The following is a 20,092-nucleotide window of genomic DNA, read 5'->3' on the forward strand; positions in this document are numbered from 1 at the left end:
ATGGTGAGGAAGTAGTGGGGGAGACAGCAGCAGAGATCAGAAAGACAGTCTAGAGTTAGAGTGAGGTTGATCTGAGTTCAGTTCCACTTCTGATACTTGCCAGCTGTTTGACCTCTCTTGGCCTCAGTTTCCTCACTTGCAAAATGAAAAGATTAAACTAGAACTCTGAAGCCTCTTTGAGCTTTAAATTGGAGAGGAAAAAACTAGAGGAAAGTACTATCTTTGAAGCTGAGGGAGAAGAAGGTATTAAACCTTTCTCTATTTCCCTTTCAAGAAATGACCTAGCCTCATACTTAATCAATTGAGGTCATTTGTTGGGAGCTTTCCCTTCTCCTTACTTTACATTATCCTCCTGACATCCCTTGCTGTCTTCTGGTTTCTTTGACATTATTTTATTTTGGTTCTCAACAGTACCATTGCTCTTTTTCAGTCTCTTTTAAAAATTATTTATTTATTTTTTCACATTATTACAATAGTCTTATTGTAAAAGTATACATAATCTCCCCTTCCCCCCAACAAAGATAGATAAACCTTAAGAAAAAAATTAAAGTGAGAGAAAAATAAATGTGCTTCACTCTATATTCAGATGCCATCAGCTGTCTTTAGGATGGATTGCATTCTTTGTCAAAAGTTCATCAGAGAAGTTGCTTCACTGTTTTTTCCCACAGTTACTATTGATAGCTGTGTTTTTCTCCATCCTATTCCAACCCCCCCCATTTAGTTTTTTCTTTCTCTTTTCACCTTGTCCCTCCTCAAAAGTGTGTGTAATGGGGTGGCTAGGGAGCATAGTGGATAGAGCATGGGCCCTAGAGTCAGGAGTACCTGAGTTCAAAGCTGGCCTCAGACACTTAATAATTACCTAGCTGTGTGGCCTTGTGCAAGCCACTTAACCCCATTTGCCTTACAAAAACCTAAAAAAAAAATGTAACTGGCTACCCTCTCCCATGGTCTTCCCCATCTTCTATCACCTACCACTCCCCCACCCCCCCACTCCTGTCCCCTTTCTCTCATCCCTTTCCTCTCATCCCTTTCCTCTCCTTTTTTTCTTTAGGGTAAGATAGATTTCTGTACCCTATTGTTTCTAAGTCTCTTTTGCTGAACCTTCATCCAGGTCATAACTGTTTGGTCCTGGGCTCTCTTTTTGTATTACTGTTTGACTTGCGATCTCATCAACTCCTATGAATTAAATTATTATCTCTATGCTGTTGATTCTCAGATCTATTTATCTAGCTCTAACTTCTTTTCAGAACTCCAGTTTTACATCTACAATTGCCTTTTGTTCATCTCAAACTTTATGATGTATAGATATCTTTTTTTTTGGTTTTTTTTTTTTAGGTTTTTTTGCAAGGCAAATGGGGTTAAGTGGCTTGCCCAAGGCCACACAGCCAGGTAATTATTGTCTGATACCGGATTTGAACCCAGGTACTCTTGACTCCAAGGCCGGTGCTTTATTCACTACGCCACCTAGCCACCCCGATGTGTAGATATCTTAATCTCGACATGTCCAAAATTGAATTCATTCTCTCCCCCCCCCCCCCCTTGAACTTCTCAGTTGCTGTTTAGAACACTACCATACTTTCAGGCTCAAAAATTAGGTGACATGTTCTACTTATCACTTTCTCACCTTCCAAATCTATTCTGTTAACCAAGGCTTGAAAATTTTATCTTTCTTAACATGTGCCCCCTTTTCTTTTCCCCCATAACCACCATGCTGGTGTTGAGCCTCATCTTCTTACCTTTCTCCTGAGTTTTTAAAAAATTCTGTTCTCTCTTTTTTCTTTTTCCTGTTGTCCTACTTTTCAATCTTCTTTTCTGGTTCATCATTCATATTACAATTCCTTACTGTAGGTGTACCTCAATACTCTGTTTCAGGCACGCTTCACTTTTTTTCTCTATAGTCTCTCATTTGATAATCTCATCAGATCCCTTGGTCATATACAGATGACTCAAAGATCTATATATCCAGTCCTAGTCTATCATATATTACCAACTGCCCTTGGGATATCTTGAACTGGATGTCCTGTGGGCACCTCAAATTTAACATACCCCAAACAGAATTCATAATCTAACCCCCCCCCAAAGTCTACCCTTCTTTCAGACTTCCCTCTTTCTGTCAGGGATCTCACTATCTTTCCAGTTACATAGGTTTGCCACCTTGGCATCCTTGACTTCTCATTTTTGTACACTGCAGATATTTACTTTGTGCGGAATCTTGTAATTTCTTTCTCTATCACATCTCTTGCATTTACTTACCCCTTTTTAACTCTCACACAGCCACTATTCTAATTCAGTCCTTCCTCATATATCACCTGAACTATTTTATTTCTAATTGGATTCTCTGTTTAAGATTATTCCCCATTCCAATTCATCCTCCACACAATTGCCAAAGTAATTTTCCTAAAATCTAAACCTGATTGTCACTGCTATTTGGTAAACTCCATTGGCTCCATATTGCCACTAGGATCAAGTATTACTCTTTCTTTTGGGCTTTTCAGTTCTATACAATCTGATCCCCTTTTCATCTTCCTTGTCTTCTCACGTATTATTCTCCTCCCACTCTCTGGTTCAGCTTGCTACTCCTTCCATTTCCATGCCTTTATTCTGACTGCTCCATGCTTGAAATGCTCTTCCACTTAATTCTCTATTTTAGAATTCTTGACATCCTTTAATACTTAGGTCAGAAAGATGCTTCTTTCTGAGTCCAACCCTCTTTGCCTCAGTTTCTTCATCTATAAAATGAGCTAGAGGGGCAGCTAGGTGGTGTAGCGGATAGAGCACTGGTCTTGAAATCCAAGGGTACCTGAGTTCAAATTCGGCCTCAGATACTTAATAATCACCTAGCTGTGTGACCTTGGGCAAGTCACTTAACCCCATTGCCTTGCAAAAACCAAATATAATAATAATAATAATAACAATAATAATGATATAAAATGAGCTAGAGAAGGAAATGGCAAACCATTCCAGAATCCTGCCAAGAAAACTCCAAAATGTGGTTGCAGAGAGGTGAACAAGACTGAAAACACAATGGAGCAACAACAGAAGTCCTTTTCATCTTCTCTAGCCGATTGTGTCTTTCTTTTTAGCTTTACCTTTCATTTTAGCTTTACCTTTCATTGACTCTGAGGATACCTTTCATTGTTCTGTTCCAACTTTTTTATATCATCTATCTATCTATCTGTCTGTCTATCTATCTATCTATCTATCTATCTCCCCTGGTCAGAATGTGAGCTATTTTGAGGGTAGGGATTTTTTTTGCTCCTTTTTTATGTTCCCAATTCTTAGCACTGTATCTTGAATTAGTGCTTTGTGGATATTTGTTAATATTGTCTGAGAAGACCAGAATGTAGCACTTAAAAAGGATATTAGATTTGGTGATTGAGTAGTGATCAGAGATTGAGTTTGAGGATTAAGTGGATGGTCAAGAAGAGAGGCAGCCAGCAAAGATATGGCTCTTCTAGAAAATAATCTATGAAGGGGAGAAAAGAGTTGTAATAATAGACTGAGGAAGTATTATAGTGAAGGGAGGGTAAAGGAGAACCCATCATATTTGCAGAATCAAAGGAAGAAGTCAACAGAGGGGGGGTGAATGGAAGTTATATGAGATAAAGTAACTCTCAATGGAGAAGTGTCCTGAAGATGGTGGAATCAAGAGTCTGTGTTGAAGGCTTAGTTACATTGCCTACACTAAGCAATCACACACAGTGTTGTAAAAGGTGTATATTCTTGGAGGTAGGCCAGTGGGGTGGAGCATGTTTTCCTCTTGCAACCAGGAAGGAATTGTTGCTACTAAACATCCTTCTAGTTTCACCAGAAAGTCTAGCATATTCCTGGTATTTTTTCAGACAGACCTGCTGTTCTTTTCTAGGTACTGGAAATCCTTGCACCTTTTTTTCCTATCAGCCCCACAGACATTTCTTAGATGTATAATTGTGTGTAAAGTACTCTGCTAAATAGTAGGAGAAATGCAAAGATGTGTAAAAACATGCTCTCTTCCTTCACGTACATGTCCTTACAATTCAATTCCTAGTCTTTTCTGTTTAGCTTTAGTCCCAAATCTCCACCCAACTACTGGCTGCCCTAGGAGATCTTGCAGGCAATTAAACTCATCGAATTTTAAAATGAAACCTAGTCTCTTTCCTTCCCTCTGCCTCTCTTAAATTCTTTTATTTGGCCCTTGTACTACCTAGACTTGGAATATTGGGGTCTTTTATGGCTGATTCCTCTTTATCATTCTCCACATTGTCAATTCTATTAAATTTTCCTTGCTAATATCTTTGGCATTTGTCCTTTTTCTTTCTTCCACAGTCACCAACCTCATTTATTCTTTTTTAATTTATTTTCTAGGATTTTATTTATTTTGAGTTTTACAATTGCTTCCCCCCCTAATCTTCCTAACTTTCCCCCCAACAGAAGGCAGTCTCTTAATCTCTATATTGTTTTCATGGTATACATTGATCTAAGTTGACTGTGATAAGAGAGAAATCATATATCCTTAAGGAAGAAAAATAAAATATAGGAGATAGCAGAATTACATAACAAGATAACGTTTTTTTTCTGAATTTAAGGTAATAGTCTTTGGTCTTTTTTCAAACTCCACAATTCTCTCTCTGGGTACAGATGGTATTCTCCATCGCAGATACCCACAAATTGTCCCTGATTGTTGCATTGATGGAATGAGCAAGTCCATCAATGTTGGTCATCACCCCCATGTCAGCCTCATTTAGACATTTGGTTCCTCATACTTCAAATATGATTTATCTTTTTTTGCCTATCTTTTCCATCCAACCTTTATTATATAACATTGACAGGATAACTTTCTCACACTGCTTTAAAGATACATTTTAGCTCTAAGGTTAGAATCAATTGCTTATAAAATAAAGCCCAAACTTCTCAATCTTGCATTGAAGATCCTAGTCTTGTTCTTTAATATCTCTCCATTTTTAACTTTTACTGCAGCCCACCATGAGTCCTTTGCTTCAAGCAAAGGCAGTTCAGTTTAATTCCACATTTATGTGCCAGGAATTATGTTTGGCATTGAGAAAATAAAGACAAAAATAAAACAGTTCCTACCCTCAAGTAACTTTATATTCTATTTGGAGAAAGACAACATGTATACATATAAATAAGTTCAAAATATATGCATAGCAGTTTGTGAATACACACATTTGTGTGCAAGTAATTGGAGGCATCGGGAAAGGCACTTAATCTGAGCCTTGAATGAATGTAGAATTTCTAAGTTATAGAGATGAGGAGGCTGCAACCTAGGCACCCAAATAACCTGGGCAAAGGTGTAGAGATGGAAGGTTGAATGTTATATAAGAGGAATGCCACAATGGCCAGATGAGTAAGAATGTAAATTTCTTTTGGAAGAGCAACATGGTATCAGTTTGCAAATATAGGTTGGAGCTAAATAGTGAAGATCTTAAAATGCCAACAGAGAATTTGTATTTTTGTCTTTGGAGTCAACAGGGAGAAGTCACTGAAACTTCACCTCCTCACTTTTCCCCCCAAAATTTCATATTCATTCTTGTGAATGCTTCTTTATTTTTGCTATTCCCATCACTTAGAATGCCCTTCTTCCTTCTCTCTGCCTCTCCAAATCCTGCCCATTCTTCAGAACTATTCACCACCTATATGTTTTGAGAAGCCCTATGCAGTTTCACTGGCCTTAACTGATCTGTCTACATTCTCAGCACTGAGAAGCTGAAGATGTTTACTCATAGCAGAGTTTTTAGATTTGGAAGAGATCTTAGCAGTCATTTAGTGGGAACTCCTCATGGAATCTTAGAGAAATTGAGAGACTTTTTCCAGTACAACTCATATTAAGTATCAGAGTCAAGATTTGAACTTAGGTCTTCTAAGGCTGTTGTTGCTTGATTTTGCATGCATATAAATCTTGGTGTTCCATTAAGACTAAATTTGTTGAATGTATGAACTATCTCTTAGATTTTTTTTTTGTCTGTGTGTGTTCTTTAATTGCATTAAAAAAAAAATTAGCAAGGCCAAAAATCATGAATACTCAGGTAAAACCCTGCCAGTTGGCTTTAGGGGAAAAAAAAACCTTAAAGTAAACCCAATGGTTATCCTTTAAAAAATAAACAATAGCAAACCACTTCCTGCCTCTTCCCGGAGCTGGTAGAATAATTTAACTTTTCCCAATTTATAGTAAATGTGATTTCAGCATTAGTTTCCTAGCTTTCCAGGAGAACTCAGGCCTCTCTATTTGTGAAATTCCTCAAGACATGATGAGTTTGGACATCACATTCCAGCCTGTCTTGCAAAGGAATTTGTGAGATCGAGTAATTTGGCAAGAAAAGAAAAGGGGAACTTGGGGCTTGTGACGCACAGATGCTAAATCTACTTCCTATTTTTGGTTTTGTGGCTCTTGGCTTTGAATGTACCAAGCAGCTTTGGCCATAGAGAATTCCCCTCTTTAGAAATAAGCCTCTTGGGGTGCAACAGATGAATGACATATTGTCCTTTGCCAGACACTGACTCAAGAGCACCCTTGGATTCTTTACTTTGACTTATCCCCTAAATTCCTTAGGGAGAGAGAACAGCAGTCTCACAGTCTTGGACCCTGGGAATTTCACTTTGGACAGCTGTCTTATGGGTGCTCATAGCCCTTCACTGCAAGTCAGAAGAGCCAGAGAAAAAGCTTCTGTGAGAAAGAACCCCTGACTTGGGGTTGGTTGCTATGAGAATGTGGTAGTTATTAACTAGAATTCTGGTCAGTGAGATAATCTCAACTGCCTCTATCCTTAGAAGAAATGGAGAATAAAATAAATGTGGAGATTTTGTATTAATTTTGAAGATTAATATAATCACAAAATAGAGATTTATTAACAATTATTAAATATTCTACATAATCCTAGATATTATTCTATTATTACAGAATATATTATTATTATTATAAGGAATGTTTGCAACCTATTGTTGAGCCCTAAGCAAGCAGAGAAAGGCCTCTTTGTGTCTTTGATGTTTAGACATTTAAATTTAGCATCACTGGTGCAGCGTTGGGCAGTGGATAGAGTTCCAGCCTTTGAGACAGGAGGAGTGAATTCAAATTTGGTCTTAGACATTTGACACTGGCTGTGTGTCTTTGGGCAAGTCACTTAAACCAAATTGTCTAGGAGAAGGGAGAAATTTATCATCAGTGTGCCATACTAGAAATTTGTGGAAGGCAGGGACCCCCTTCATTTGTATGATCTCTACAGTGCCTAGCCCCTGAATAGAGAAAGTAGAAAAAATAAGGCAATGTTGACTGAAATGATTTACTCCCCAGTATCATGAGAATTGGTTTCATGTTGAACTTTTTATAGATGTAGGGCTGGAAGGAAGTTCAGAGGTATAGTCTGATCCTTTTGTTTTACAGATGAACAAACAGAGACTCCAATTTAAGGTACATAACTAGTAAATGCCATAGGTAGGATTTGATTTCAGGTTTTTTATGACTTCAAATTCAGAACTTTCTGTACTATCATCTATGTTGTTTCTTTTAAACTGGGAAAGATCTTGAAATCACCTAGTCCAATCCTATTCTTTTATAAAGAGGAAAATGAAAGCTCATGTGTCTCAACTTTTACATTTTTTTAAAAATTTATTTTATTTTTTTGTGAGGCAATTGGGGTTAAGTGCCCAAGGTCACAGAGCAAGGTAATTATTAGATGTCTAAAGCTGGATTTGAATTCAGGTCCTCCTGACTCCACTGTGCCATCTTGCTGCCCCTCAAACTTTACATTTCTTTAAACTCATATAATTCCTTTTTTCTCTTGTCTGTGGAGTATTTTTGGTAATATTTTACTGAGATTATTAAATCAAAGGTATCCAGTTGCTTCTTTTGATGATAATTATATCAGCAAACATATAGTGCTTTAAGGTTTGCACAGCACTGTACCTGTATTATTTCATTACACTGTGGGTTTTTTTTTGTTGGATCTGAAATAGGATATTAATTCAGCTCTTCTGTGACCCCCAAGTCCAGGGCTCTTACTTATTCAGATTACTATGTACCTAGGTTGATCTATTACTACAACTAAGTTGTGGTTTTCCAGAAACTTATATTTTGAGTTAATGTACAGGAAAACTACAAATAATACTTTGTCGGTAATTTAAAAATTTTCAAAGTAGTTGTGCAGAAGTTTTTCATTAATTGGTTTTGGTTCTTGGAATCCTTGAGCTATAAGGGATCTCAAGATATCTGACCCTACTCCCCACCCTGTAGCAGGTAAATATCTGAACTATCCCACAACTTAAATACTTCCCATTAAGGCCTGTTGATCTGTTTTCTCACTCATATTTGAGGACCAGTTTTTCCTTTTGCCAGTTGATATAACCCATAGTGCCCCCAACGAAGCCAGCCTTCAGTTTTCCATTTCCCCTTCTCATTTTTCACAGTGCATTTCTAACACCTGCCAAGCAAATGCTGATAACCCCACCCACTGGACTGGCCACAACAAACTCTAGTCTTAGCAAACATCATGCCTTGCGTCAACCATTAATTAGGTCCAGTTGTAGCTACCTCATTTTGGCTGAGTTGTTGGTGTATGTTAAATGGACAGGTTTGAACTTGCTGGATGGTTTGAAATTTTCTTCAGGTTTATAATCTTATTTCCCCAAGTTTCCTGGTAGGAAACCCCGGTCAGTTAACACAGCAGTCTGGGGCTTTGCTCTAGGCTTCCCCCAATGTGAGGAAGGCATTCCCTCTTCACCTCTGACTCTTAGAATCCTTTGCTTCCTTCACAAGGCTGAGATTACAGGCTACTTCTTTGCAAAAAGTCTTTACTTATCCTCTGAGTTGTTGGTGCTTTCTTTTCTTCCACAAATTATCATGTGTGTTTTTTTAAAAAAAAAAATCAATTTAATGGTTGTGATCTCCAAAAGAATGTAAGCTCCCCTAGATCAGATACTATTTTTTTTTTCTTGGATGCCTAGTGGGCATAGTGGTTAGCAAGGGAGCAATGTTTTAATGTGGTTTTCCCTCCTGCCATCTTATTCTTTTTTTTTTTTTTTTTAAGGTTTTTGCAAGGCAATGGGGTTAAGTGGCTTGCCCAAGGCCACACAGCTAGGTAATTATTAAGTGTCTGAGGCCAGCTTTGAACTCAGGTACTCCTGACTCCAGGCCTGGTGCTTTATCCATTGCAACACCTAGCTGCTCCTGCCATCTTATTCTTGAAGGATAATTTTCTCAACTGTAGTTTGTGTGACTGAGAAATTAAGGCAAGCAGAGAGAGGTTAAGTGAGGTGATGGAGTTGACACATCTAGTAGGTATCTCAGGCCAGATTGAGCTCAGGTCTTCTTAACTCAAGACCTGGTGCTTTATCTGTTGTACCACCTAGCTGAATTATTCTATTCTTCACCTGAAGACTTAGATTTTCATTCTCTTTCACTTTGTGGCTAATTCTTTCTTACTTTTAGGACCTTAGCCAAATCCCTCCCTTTTCTTGGTCTTAAGTTTCCTCCTGGGCTCATCTCTAAGAGTCATTCCATCCTTGATCTAACTTTGATTTTATTTGAAAAATTCTAAAAAAAAAATTTAAAAAAATCTGAACTGACATTGAATCCTTTCTTGGATTTACTTCCAAATAGAACTAAAGCACCTCAGAACTGGGAGGGAGCTCAGAAAGATTCAGACCAACCCTAGGCCCCCTCCTGTCAGTGCATTAATTTCTTTTGGAGCCTCCCTGACAGATAGGGCTTAGTCTCTTTCATAATCTTTCAGAATTCTTAGAGTTTCCAATAATCGCTCTAAAATATTTTTTGATTCCTAAGCCTTTTCCTAGAAATTTTAAACATCTGAAAGAATCACAGAATTATAGACTGTTACTGCAGGAAGAAACCTTACATATCATATATATTTCTCAGATGCTACTAAAAAGGAAGGTTGGAAGGGCAATTTTCTAAAAACCAAATTGACTTTGGTCTTCTGCCCTTTATGATGTCCAGGTTATATCACTATTATTAAATTGTAAGCTCCCTTAGGGCAGTGAATTTGCCTTGTACATTTTAGACATTTTTTGTATTGACTTGAATAAAGCCATGAAATCTGAAGTTGATAAGAATATAGAACCAAATTAGTAGCATTCCTGTAGTAAACAACAGTAGAACAACACTATAATTGGAAATAGTGCACCTAGGTTCAGCTCCCAGCTCTGCTACTTACTAGCAATTTAGTTACTTTTACCTCTTTCCGTGCCTTAAAATGAAGTGGTTGGATTAGGTCAGAGGTTCTGAAACTTTTTTTGTGTCATGAACCCCTTTGTAAAGGCTATAGAACCCTTCTCAGAATAATATTTTTAATGCTTTTAATAAAATACAAAGGATTAAAAGGAAAACTTTTTAAAGGTCACAGACTCTAAGCTGACGCTACCATTCCTTCTCTGTTTAGTGAATAGTATACTCTACTAGGAGTAGAGAAAGATCTGAGTTCAAATTCAATCTCAAAAATTTGTTTTCTGTAGGACCACAGTTAAGTTAATATTTATAGGATTCATTTTCCACATCTGTAAAATGAGAATTATAATTCCTTTATTGCCTTGTCTCTCAGGTTTGTTGGGGGAGGATCATATGAAGTAATACTATATAAATATATGAAGTAGCACTATATAAATGTCAGCCATTAATACTAAAACTTGTGGTCCTTTTTTTAAGTCATCAGTGTAACATAGCATCAGCTAGTGAATGTGTTTGATTTCTTTCCACGATTATATCCCAGAGCTTGAAGAGAGCTTGGTTTTGATCTTTAGCTCATCTTGTTACCTGCTTCAGAAGTGAATGCCTTTAGACCTTAGATGGCTGTGAAGAATACTTGCCTTCTGTTCTTGGTCTGCAGTACTAGTCCTAGGCAAAACTGGGAAGTGGGCATTGTGGGCCCTTCCTTACTTCTTTCTCTTCCTTGTTCCCTTAAACTTTATAGTCTTATCTCTTTTCCTTTGGCTTGCTGATTGCTTGGGCCCCTGAGTCTGGCAAGGGTCCCCCAATTTAGCACCTTTTCCTTTTCTTTGAGAGATGATAATGGGAATTTCTGGGGATATCTTCTATCAGCAATTCTGTAGCAAGTTTAAATTTATTATTTTTCCTTGCTTTTGGGAGAGGGGTATTCTTGTTTCATTCATGTAGCCTGCTGTTTACAGACATTCAGTTTATTTAGGGTCCTAAATAAGAAGGAAACAATGTCGAGTTAGTAAAACCTCAATTTAAATCCCACTTCCCATACTTCCTAGCTATATGACCACGGGCAATTCACTGATAATAGTGTCTACAGTGAAGTTCAAATGAGATAACTTTTATAAACCTTAAAGTACTATATAAATGTTAGCTGTTTTTCTGGTGAACATGCAGCTAGGGAATCTACATATCCTAGCTTCCCTACTCTCAATGGAGACTAGTGATCCACAGGGACAAAGTTCTTGGGTTCATTCCCTTTGAGGGTCATTATAACTTTTCCTGCTTTCTTAGATCTTTTATAACTTGGAGTCAGTAAGAACAGATTCAAATGAGATCTCAGACACTTCCTAGTTGAGTGACCCTATACACTTAAACTTGTGTAATGTGGTGTATTATTTTATGAGTGTATGGCTTATTCCAGTTGAAGACTTAGTTTCCCAAAGTATAGGGACCATCTAGTAGAAAGGGTAAGATGTTATTGTCAGAAAAGACCTAGGTTTGAATTGAGCCTCTGCTTCCTATTAGTAGAATGATTCTGGGAGAGTTATTAACCCCACTGAGCCTCAGTTTATCTTGGTAAAAATGGAGATCTTCTTTGTAGTTCCTATCTCATAAGGTTGTTCAGAGATTCAGACAATATGATGTGCATAAACTGTTGGGCATGGCTTTGAAGAGGCAGCATTGTATAGAACTGGACCTGGAGTCAGTCACTAGCTGTGTGACCCTGGGCAAGTCACTTAACCTCTGTTTGCTTCGGTTTCCTCATCTGTAAAATGGGGAATGATAATACTGTCTACCTTAAAGGGTTATTGTGAGGATCAAATGAGATAATAATTGTAAAGCCAAGCTTGACACCTCATAGGCACCATACAAATACTAGCTATTGTAACTATGATTATTATATAAATCCATGCCAGTTGTTCTTATCATAATTCTAACTTTGTTTCTCCCATAGCAGAAGCATAAAGCTCTGTACTTATTAGATAATTAATAACAGAATAGGATTGAAATTGAATTGAATGGGGGCAGCTAGGTGCTGCAGTTGATAGAGTACCAGCCCTGGAGTCAGGAGGACCAGAGTTCAAATTTGGCCTTATACACTTAATAACTACCTTTGTATTCTCCAATGCAGATATCCCAGAATTGTGCCTGATTGTTGCACTGATGGAATGAGCAAGTCCATCAAGGTTGATCATCACCCCCATGTTGCTGTTAGGGTGTACAGTGTTCTTCTGGTTCTGCTCATCTTGCTCAGCATTTAGTTCATGCAAATCCTTCCAGGCTTCCCTGAATTCCCATCCCTCCTGGTTTCTAATAGAACAATAGTGTTCCATCACATGCATATATCACAGTTTGCTAAGCCATTCCCCAATTGATGGACATTCACTCAATTTCCAATTCTTTGCCACCACAAACAGGGCTGTTATAAATATTTGTACAAGTGATGTTTTTACCCTTTTTCATAATCTCTTCAGGGTATAGACCCAGTAGTGGTATAGTTGTATCAAAGGATATATACATTTTTGTTGCCCTTTGGGCGTAATTCCAAATTGCTCTCCAGAAAGGTTGGATGAGTTCACAGCTCCACCAACAGTGTAATAGTGTCCTAGATTTCCCACAACCCTTCCAACAATGATCATTATCCTTTATTATCCTTTCTGGTCATATTGGCCAGTCTGAGAGGTGTGAGGTGGTACCTAAGAGATGCTTTAATTTGCATTTCTCTAATAAGTAGTGATTTAGCCTTCTTCTTCTTCTTTTTTTTTTTTTGCAAGACAATGGGATTAAGTGGCTTGCCCAAGGCCACATAGCTAGGTAATTATTAAGTGTCTGAGGCCAGATTTGAAATCAGGTATAAGTAGTGATTTAGAGCAATTCTTCATATGACTATGGATCACTTTGATTTTCTCATCTGTAAATTGCCTTTGCATATACTTTGACCATTTGCCAATTAGGTTTTTAAAAATTCTTCCTTCCTTCCTTCCTTCCTTCCTTCCTTCCTTCCTTCCTTCCTTCCTTCTTTCTTTCTTTCTTTCTTTCCAGTTTCTACTTTAACACCATCAGTGAACTTTAAATTTTTGAATTAGTCCATTCTACTGTTGGACAACTCTTAATTGTTTTTTTTGCCTTTCCTGTAACATTTATTCACTGGTCCTAGTTTTCTACTCTTTAAAATCCTATCCCTCCTTAAGGCCCATAATGATATTTTTTAATGATATTTTTATAAAATCTTCTCTAATCCCTACATCTTGAAGGAAAATTGCTTTCTTCAGATTCTTCTAGGTTGTCTATTTTCCACTAGATTCTTTCCATGTATAACTTTGTATTACAGTGATTTGTATTTTAGTGCAAGTCTTAGTTATCCTAACCCTAACTCCCTCCCTCCTTTACTTTTGAGACTATGAGCTTAGTTAAGGCAGGATTTCTGCTTCATCACCTTTATCATAGCACATCAAAACTGGAAGAGGATCTTGTTTCAGAATAGGTACTAAAAAAATTTTTTTTAAGTAAGTGAATAAAGTAATCTAGTAAAAGAGTCCTGATTAAAAAAAGCAAAATAAAGTTCTCTCTGAGGACCTTAGCTAAGAGGAATTTAATCTAGAGGGGAGAAAGAGAAACTTTTCCCCCAAATTTTCCCACATTGGTAACAAAACTTATTCATGAGAAATGGTAGATCAGGTATCAAATTAAATTGTACCTTATCCTCATTTCCCCAACACAGACACATTTACTCCATAATTTAGTTAAGATTTTTGGTGAAGGAGAAGCTTCTACTTCCCTCTTTTATCTTCAATGTAGGGTTGAGGGTGAGTGAGGGTTGGGTCAGGAGTTATCTGTTTCTCAGGCCTTTTCCCCAACCCATCCTAGAAAGGGTGAAGGAGTACATGGGCGGAAAAGCAGTATGTAGATCCCTGGGTAAGTCATCTTAGATGGATGACTCAGGATTTTCCATAACCACAACAGGGTTATCATTTACTTTTCTTTTTTTTAATATGACGCCTTATTCAGGAAAGCACTAGAAAACCAGAAGTAAATTCTGTGAAGTCAACTTTTGGTTAGATTCTTCTCAGATCTCTAGCACCTGGATTTTGCCTACCTGTTTCACTAGAGGGAATTTGGATGGCTCATTAAGCTTTCTGAGGAGATAGTGAAGAAATGGGGCAAGTTTTAAATGAAAAGCATATGAATGTTTAAGCAGCTAGGTGACTTTTTGAATAGAATGATGGACTTGGTCAGAAAGACCTGAATTCAAATCCAGCTGCAGCAACTTACTAGCTGTATGACCCTGGGAAAGTCACTTAACCACTGTCTTCCTTTATTTTTCTCATTTGGAAAATGGGGATAATATCATCTACTTCCTGGGATTGTGTGAGGATAAAATGATATAATATTTCTAAAAGTGCTTCCTAAACCTTAAAGTAATATGGAAATGCTAACTAATATTGTAATAATAATAATAATAATAATAATAACAATCATCATCATTTTTATTATTATCATTATTAACATTTTCTGCTAACAATCATCATCATTATTATTATCATTATTAATTAACATTTTCCTGAGGAACTTCAGTGGAGAGACTGTTCTTGCATACATGACTGGGGGTGCCACAGATGAATGAGTAGTTGGGCTAGCTGGTGGACAGTGAACTCACAGGAAATAGTGTTACTTATGTTTTCTATAAGCAGAAGAAAATTTCTTTTTGCAATTGAACAATCCGTATATCTTAATAGGACCCATTAGAAAAACATTGGTTAAAAAAACCCTCATAAAATCATACATCTGGAAGGGATAAAAGGGATCTTAAATGTCGTTTAATACAACCCCCTCATTTATAGATAAAGAATGAGGCCCAGGGATTTCAGACACCTTGCCCAGGGTCACACAAGCCGAATCTAGATCCAGACTCAGGGTCTGTGATTCTGAGGTTCAGCATATACTTTTTTCCTTGTGTTCCTCTCATTGTCTTCCTGTACCAGTGCTGGTGCTATCTCCCATGGTTACATGGTTAGTAATGTGGAAGATAAGATTTGACCCTGTTCTTTTTTATTTCAAGTCCTCCAATCTGTTCACTAGGCTGAATTACCTCATTGTGCAACATGTAGATAGATAAACATGCTTCCTACCTATAATACTGTAATCCTATAATATAGTTTGAGGTAAGACCCCAAAAGGTAGGGAGTGGCCTAGAAAAGTGAGGGGACATTATAGGGAACTGGGAAGAAATTATTGTCTAGGAATGGATGGTAATTGATTAGGAAACAAATACTAAAACCTGAAAAGTTAGCAATTAAAAAATACCTCATTGCTATTTGCACAAATATAATTTGCACCTACATTTGTAAAGCTTACAGTTGTATGTATAATGGCAAAAGCCATTGGGGAATCAAAGAATCAATTGCCTATGTAATTTCCTCTATGTAGAGAGACGGTAGAACAATCATGATCAACAGGCATTTATTAAGCACCTGTTAAGTTGAGGATACAGAGGCAAAAATGAAACTGCCTCTATCCATAAGACTATCAGTCTTTCACCTTTGGATCATCCAATTTACTTAACTCCGTGGTTTCAAGTTTGTCTTTATAAGAAGTAGTTTTAAGACTTGTTATCATTATTATTATTAAAGAAAGATCTGTCTTTAAGAGAGAAAATTGCAGCTAAAACTACCATGTCTATATTTTCCTTTTTTATACCAGTAACAAACTAGGAATTCAGGAATTGTCAGTTCTTTCCTGGGCCAAAGGTGTACCTGTGGTTTGACTTTGGCAAAAATCAGTTCCCTTTTTATGCTTCATTCCTGTCTCATGAGGTATAGGGGAAAGACAGATGATGCCAATATTTATGTCACAATGACTGTGAAGAATAAATAGCAAGAATGATCTCAAGTATCTAGCAAGACTGCTAATAGCATCAAAGAGTATTTTTATTTTTATTTTTTTAACAAATGGAGCCTGGGACATCAGCAATAGACTTTTTTGAGTGCTTTTTTACAGCACATTCATCAAATATGTAAGGCCTTGGATGATACCAGCAAGACTTAAGTTCTCCTATGATGAGAAAATAAACAGTATTCCCTGGGTCTCTGTATCAGTTTAGAATTGCTGAAAGAAAGGTATGATCCTGTAAAATGATTCCCAGTGTCATTCTGAACCCTAGAGTGGTTTACCACATTCGTTTCATATGCGCAGTGTTCCAGAGGGTGAGGAAAGGCAAAGAAAGTGGCTGATTTTTCTGAATCCTCTGAAGCTGGGATAAAATTCATCTGTGGATTAGAAAACTGTTCTTGGTTTTCTAACTTGAACTTTTAGATAGTTGTAGATAGACTTCAGGTGAAGTGAGTAATGGGTATGGTTATTCCTTAGGAAAAGTTGATTTGGAAACAAAGTTGGAAATGTAACAATGTTTTAAGTCTTTTGTGCAGAATTAATAATAGGTTTAATAGTATCTGCAGTCGTAATTTTGGAAGATTTCTGATAGTTTGCTAGAGGATATTGAACTGAGACATCTTTTTTTTTTTATTTTTTATTTAGGTTTTTGCAAGGCAATGGGGTTAAGTGGCTTGCCCAAGACCACACAGCTAGGTAATTAAGTGTCTAAGACTGGATTTGAACACAGGTACTCCTGACTCCAGGGCCAGTGCTCTATCTACTGCTTCTAGTTGCCCCTGAGACAACTTTTGATGAAGCTCAGTAAATGTCTACATAACAGCACCATTTCCCCATTTTCAACCCCTTCAAATGTGAGCTGAAATGCTTTTCTTTTTCTTCTTAAACAGTTACACTTAGTATGTTGTAGGTAGTATGGTATGATGGGAAGTATACTTGATTTGGAATCAGAACCAGAATTCTAATTCTGATCCTGTCACTTAATTTTCTATGTGATCATAACCTAGTCATTTCTCTTTTTGACCTTTTCTCATCTGTAAAATGGTATGGTTGGGCCAGATGACCTCTGATTTCCTTGCTGTCTCTAATTTATAGTTCTGTAGTGTTTTTAAAGTTTCACAGACTGTCATGGAACACTATTTTTCTATTAGAAACCAGGAGGAATGGGAATTCAGGGAAGCCTGGAGGGATTTACACTAACTGATGCCGAGTGAGATGAGCAGAACCAGAAAAACACTGTATACCCTAACAGCAACATGGGGGCAATGATCAACCTTGATGGACTCGTTCATTCCATCAGTGCAGCAATCAGGGACAATTTGTAGCTGTCTGCAATGGAGAATACCATCTGTATCCAGAGAAAGAACTTTGGAGTTTGAACAAAGACCAAGGACTATTACCTTTAATTTAGGAAAAAAAACCTGATATCTTATTGTCTGAGCTTGCTATCTCTTATACTTTATGTTTCTTTCTTAAAGGATATGATTTCTCTTTCACCATGTTCAATTTGGATCAATGTATACCATGGAAACAAAAAAAATAAATAAAAGTTGCACAGAACTTTACTAAGAAACCTCATTTGGGCCTTACAACAGTCCGCCAAGGTGATCATCTGGCCATTGTACCTTTCTGTAATCATACAGAGAACCCATGAACAGCTTAGCAAGCCAGCAGACGTTTTGATCATTTTAACAGAGAAATTGTTTTTAGCTTTATTAGTCAACAAAACCTATTTGGGCCAATCCTGGGAGGCACATGATCGACCAGTTAGTTATTTGAACTGAGCCTTTCTTCTCTTGCCATTTCCTTCATATTATTATCCTTGAGATTAAATAGATATTGATTGGAGTGGGATGGTGGTAAATAGGACTTTTATCCAGTATCCAGGAAGGCTTTTGGTATGGGAAGCAAATTGTCTCTGTCATACATTGAAGGGCAGGGTGCTCTTTGAATCTATCTGTTCTATCCTAGATTGGAAAGTTGCCAAATTGCTCTTGATCATTGCCAGAGATCAACCCTTATCCTCTCTAAAGGCAAAGTGAGAAGGGGGAGACAATTTTATAACAATTGTCCTAAAGTGATCATTTTACAGAAGAGTGAAATTATGAGATTATACTAGAAGGCCCTTTAAGGGCCCCTCCAAGCTTTAAATCACTAATCTGATCCTGTGATATTAATTTGAGTATCAGAGTTTGCAGCAAGTGTAGGTCAGGAAAGGACTAGGGCAGAGAGGGAGTAATGATCTGGAAGGAGTACTTAGGGAAGGAGTCTGGAGGTCTTGCCTCAGGAACCAGATCTACCCCTTATTGGTCTCAGTCCCCAGGGCAAATTCTGTGTACTCCTCCTAAAAATCTGTATTCTACATCCCATCTCACATCCCCTCTTTAATTTTAAAGCAATTACCTTAAAGCTATCTGCAGTTTGTGGGGGTATTCCTGCCAAGGCCCTTCTACCTGAGCAACAAGACAAGGGCATTCATTCAAACAGTGTTTGCCCATACCCTCCTCCCTCTTCATCATTACAGGCCTTAGAGAGAATCCAAACAGAGCCTAGAGAGTAAATAACACCAGGACACACTCCTCTCACGTAGGCCTGAGCCTAGAATTCAGTAAAGAAAAAACTGAGCCTGGACTAGACACCTTGTATGGAAGAGAATTTTTATCAAACCAGAGACCAAACTGTGCTGGGTTGTTTCCTTATTATGAGCATAGCTGTCAATCATTACCAGAGGTTCTTGATGCAAATTCTCCTAGGTTTGTTCAGTTTAAAGTGATTCATAACTAGGAAAAGTTTAAAAAGTTTTTTAAATTATGCATTTAATAAACATGAACAAGGACATAATCTAATAAGGAAATAAAATAAGGAATAAAGTTATACTTAACAGACTAGCACTAAAATGATTGATATAGAACAAATTTTAAAAATGCCTTTACTTAGTGTCCCTTTCTAAGTGTATTTGAAATTATGCTTTGTTTTCTTTTTAATATAGAAATTGTAGATGCAATTTTAGTTTTGCTGATTTTTGCTGATTTTTCATTATTTCACCTCCTAAAGATTTTTCCATATATCCTTATATACTTCATTTTTTTTTCTTGTGATACCATAATATTCCATTGAGAAAGAGCAAGGAAGGAGGGAGGGAAGGGAAGGACAGGAATATAAAAAAGGAATCTGATTGTATGATAGGTACTTTGTTAAACCCTGGGAATAGAAATAAAAATATAAAGAAAGCTTCTTAGATTCTAGGAACTTACATTCTAATGGAGGAAGAAACAAAAAAAAGGAGCTGAAATGGAGATGGGGGAGGAGTATGAAAGCAAACTAGCTTTTTTAGTCCCCTCATAAAATGGAGGCTCCAGGAATAGAGAAGGGGGTCTATTTTACAGAGTGACATAACTTGATTAGTAGACTCTATCTAGGTGAGGAGATCCCAGACAAGGAGGGAAGTTTCTGGAACAGCCTCAAAAGAGAGAGAGGACCTGGTTTTGAATTCGAGAGATAGTCAGGAATAGTGCCTGGAGAAGAATGCAGGGAGTCTGGCTTGGGTCCCTCCATAAAATGGAGAAAGTGTTATTTATAGATAGAAGAACTTTGGAGTCAGGAAGGCAAGAGTTAAAGTTCTGTCTCTCATTCATTACTATCTATGTGACTTGCCAAATTATTTAACCTTTTATTGTGTCTAGGCTATTCTTAAAATTGTAAATTATAGGCTACTGGTTTTTCTTTAATTCATGTATTTCTATGTGTGTGTGTGTGTCTGTGTGTACATACAGACACAGACACACATTAGTGAAGAAAATTTCCTTTTCCTCAGTTCTTTACTCTGATCAAATCATAGGTCTCAATCATTATACATATGCATATGTGCTCATATTTTATATATATATATATATATATGTATTTATATACATATTCCATTATGTTAATATACCATTTTCAGCCATCTTCTTTATACAATGTACATATAGTTGCCCCACACACACACACACTTTTGGACTTTTCTTGGCAAAGAAACTGGAATGGACTGTCATTTCC

The 20,092-nt window shown here is 37.2% G+C and overlaps 1 protein-coding gene across 4 annotated transcripts in view; it reads left to right on the plus strand.

Annotated features, from left to right (window-relative positions):
• Nucleotides 1–20,092, plus strand: part of CMIP (c-Maf inducing protein) — a 275,350-nt gene that overhangs the window by 52,473 nt on the left and 202,785 nt on the right. The window lies entirely within an intron of this gene.

The sequence above is a fragment of the Macrotis lagotis genome, chromosome 1 (assembly GCF_037893015.1).
Source record: "Macrotis lagotis isolate mMagLag1 chromosome 1, bilby.v1.9.chrom.fasta, whole genome shotgun sequence".
NCBI lineage: Eukaryota > Metazoa > Chordata > Mammalia > Peramelemorphia > Peramelidae > Macrotis > Macrotis lagotis.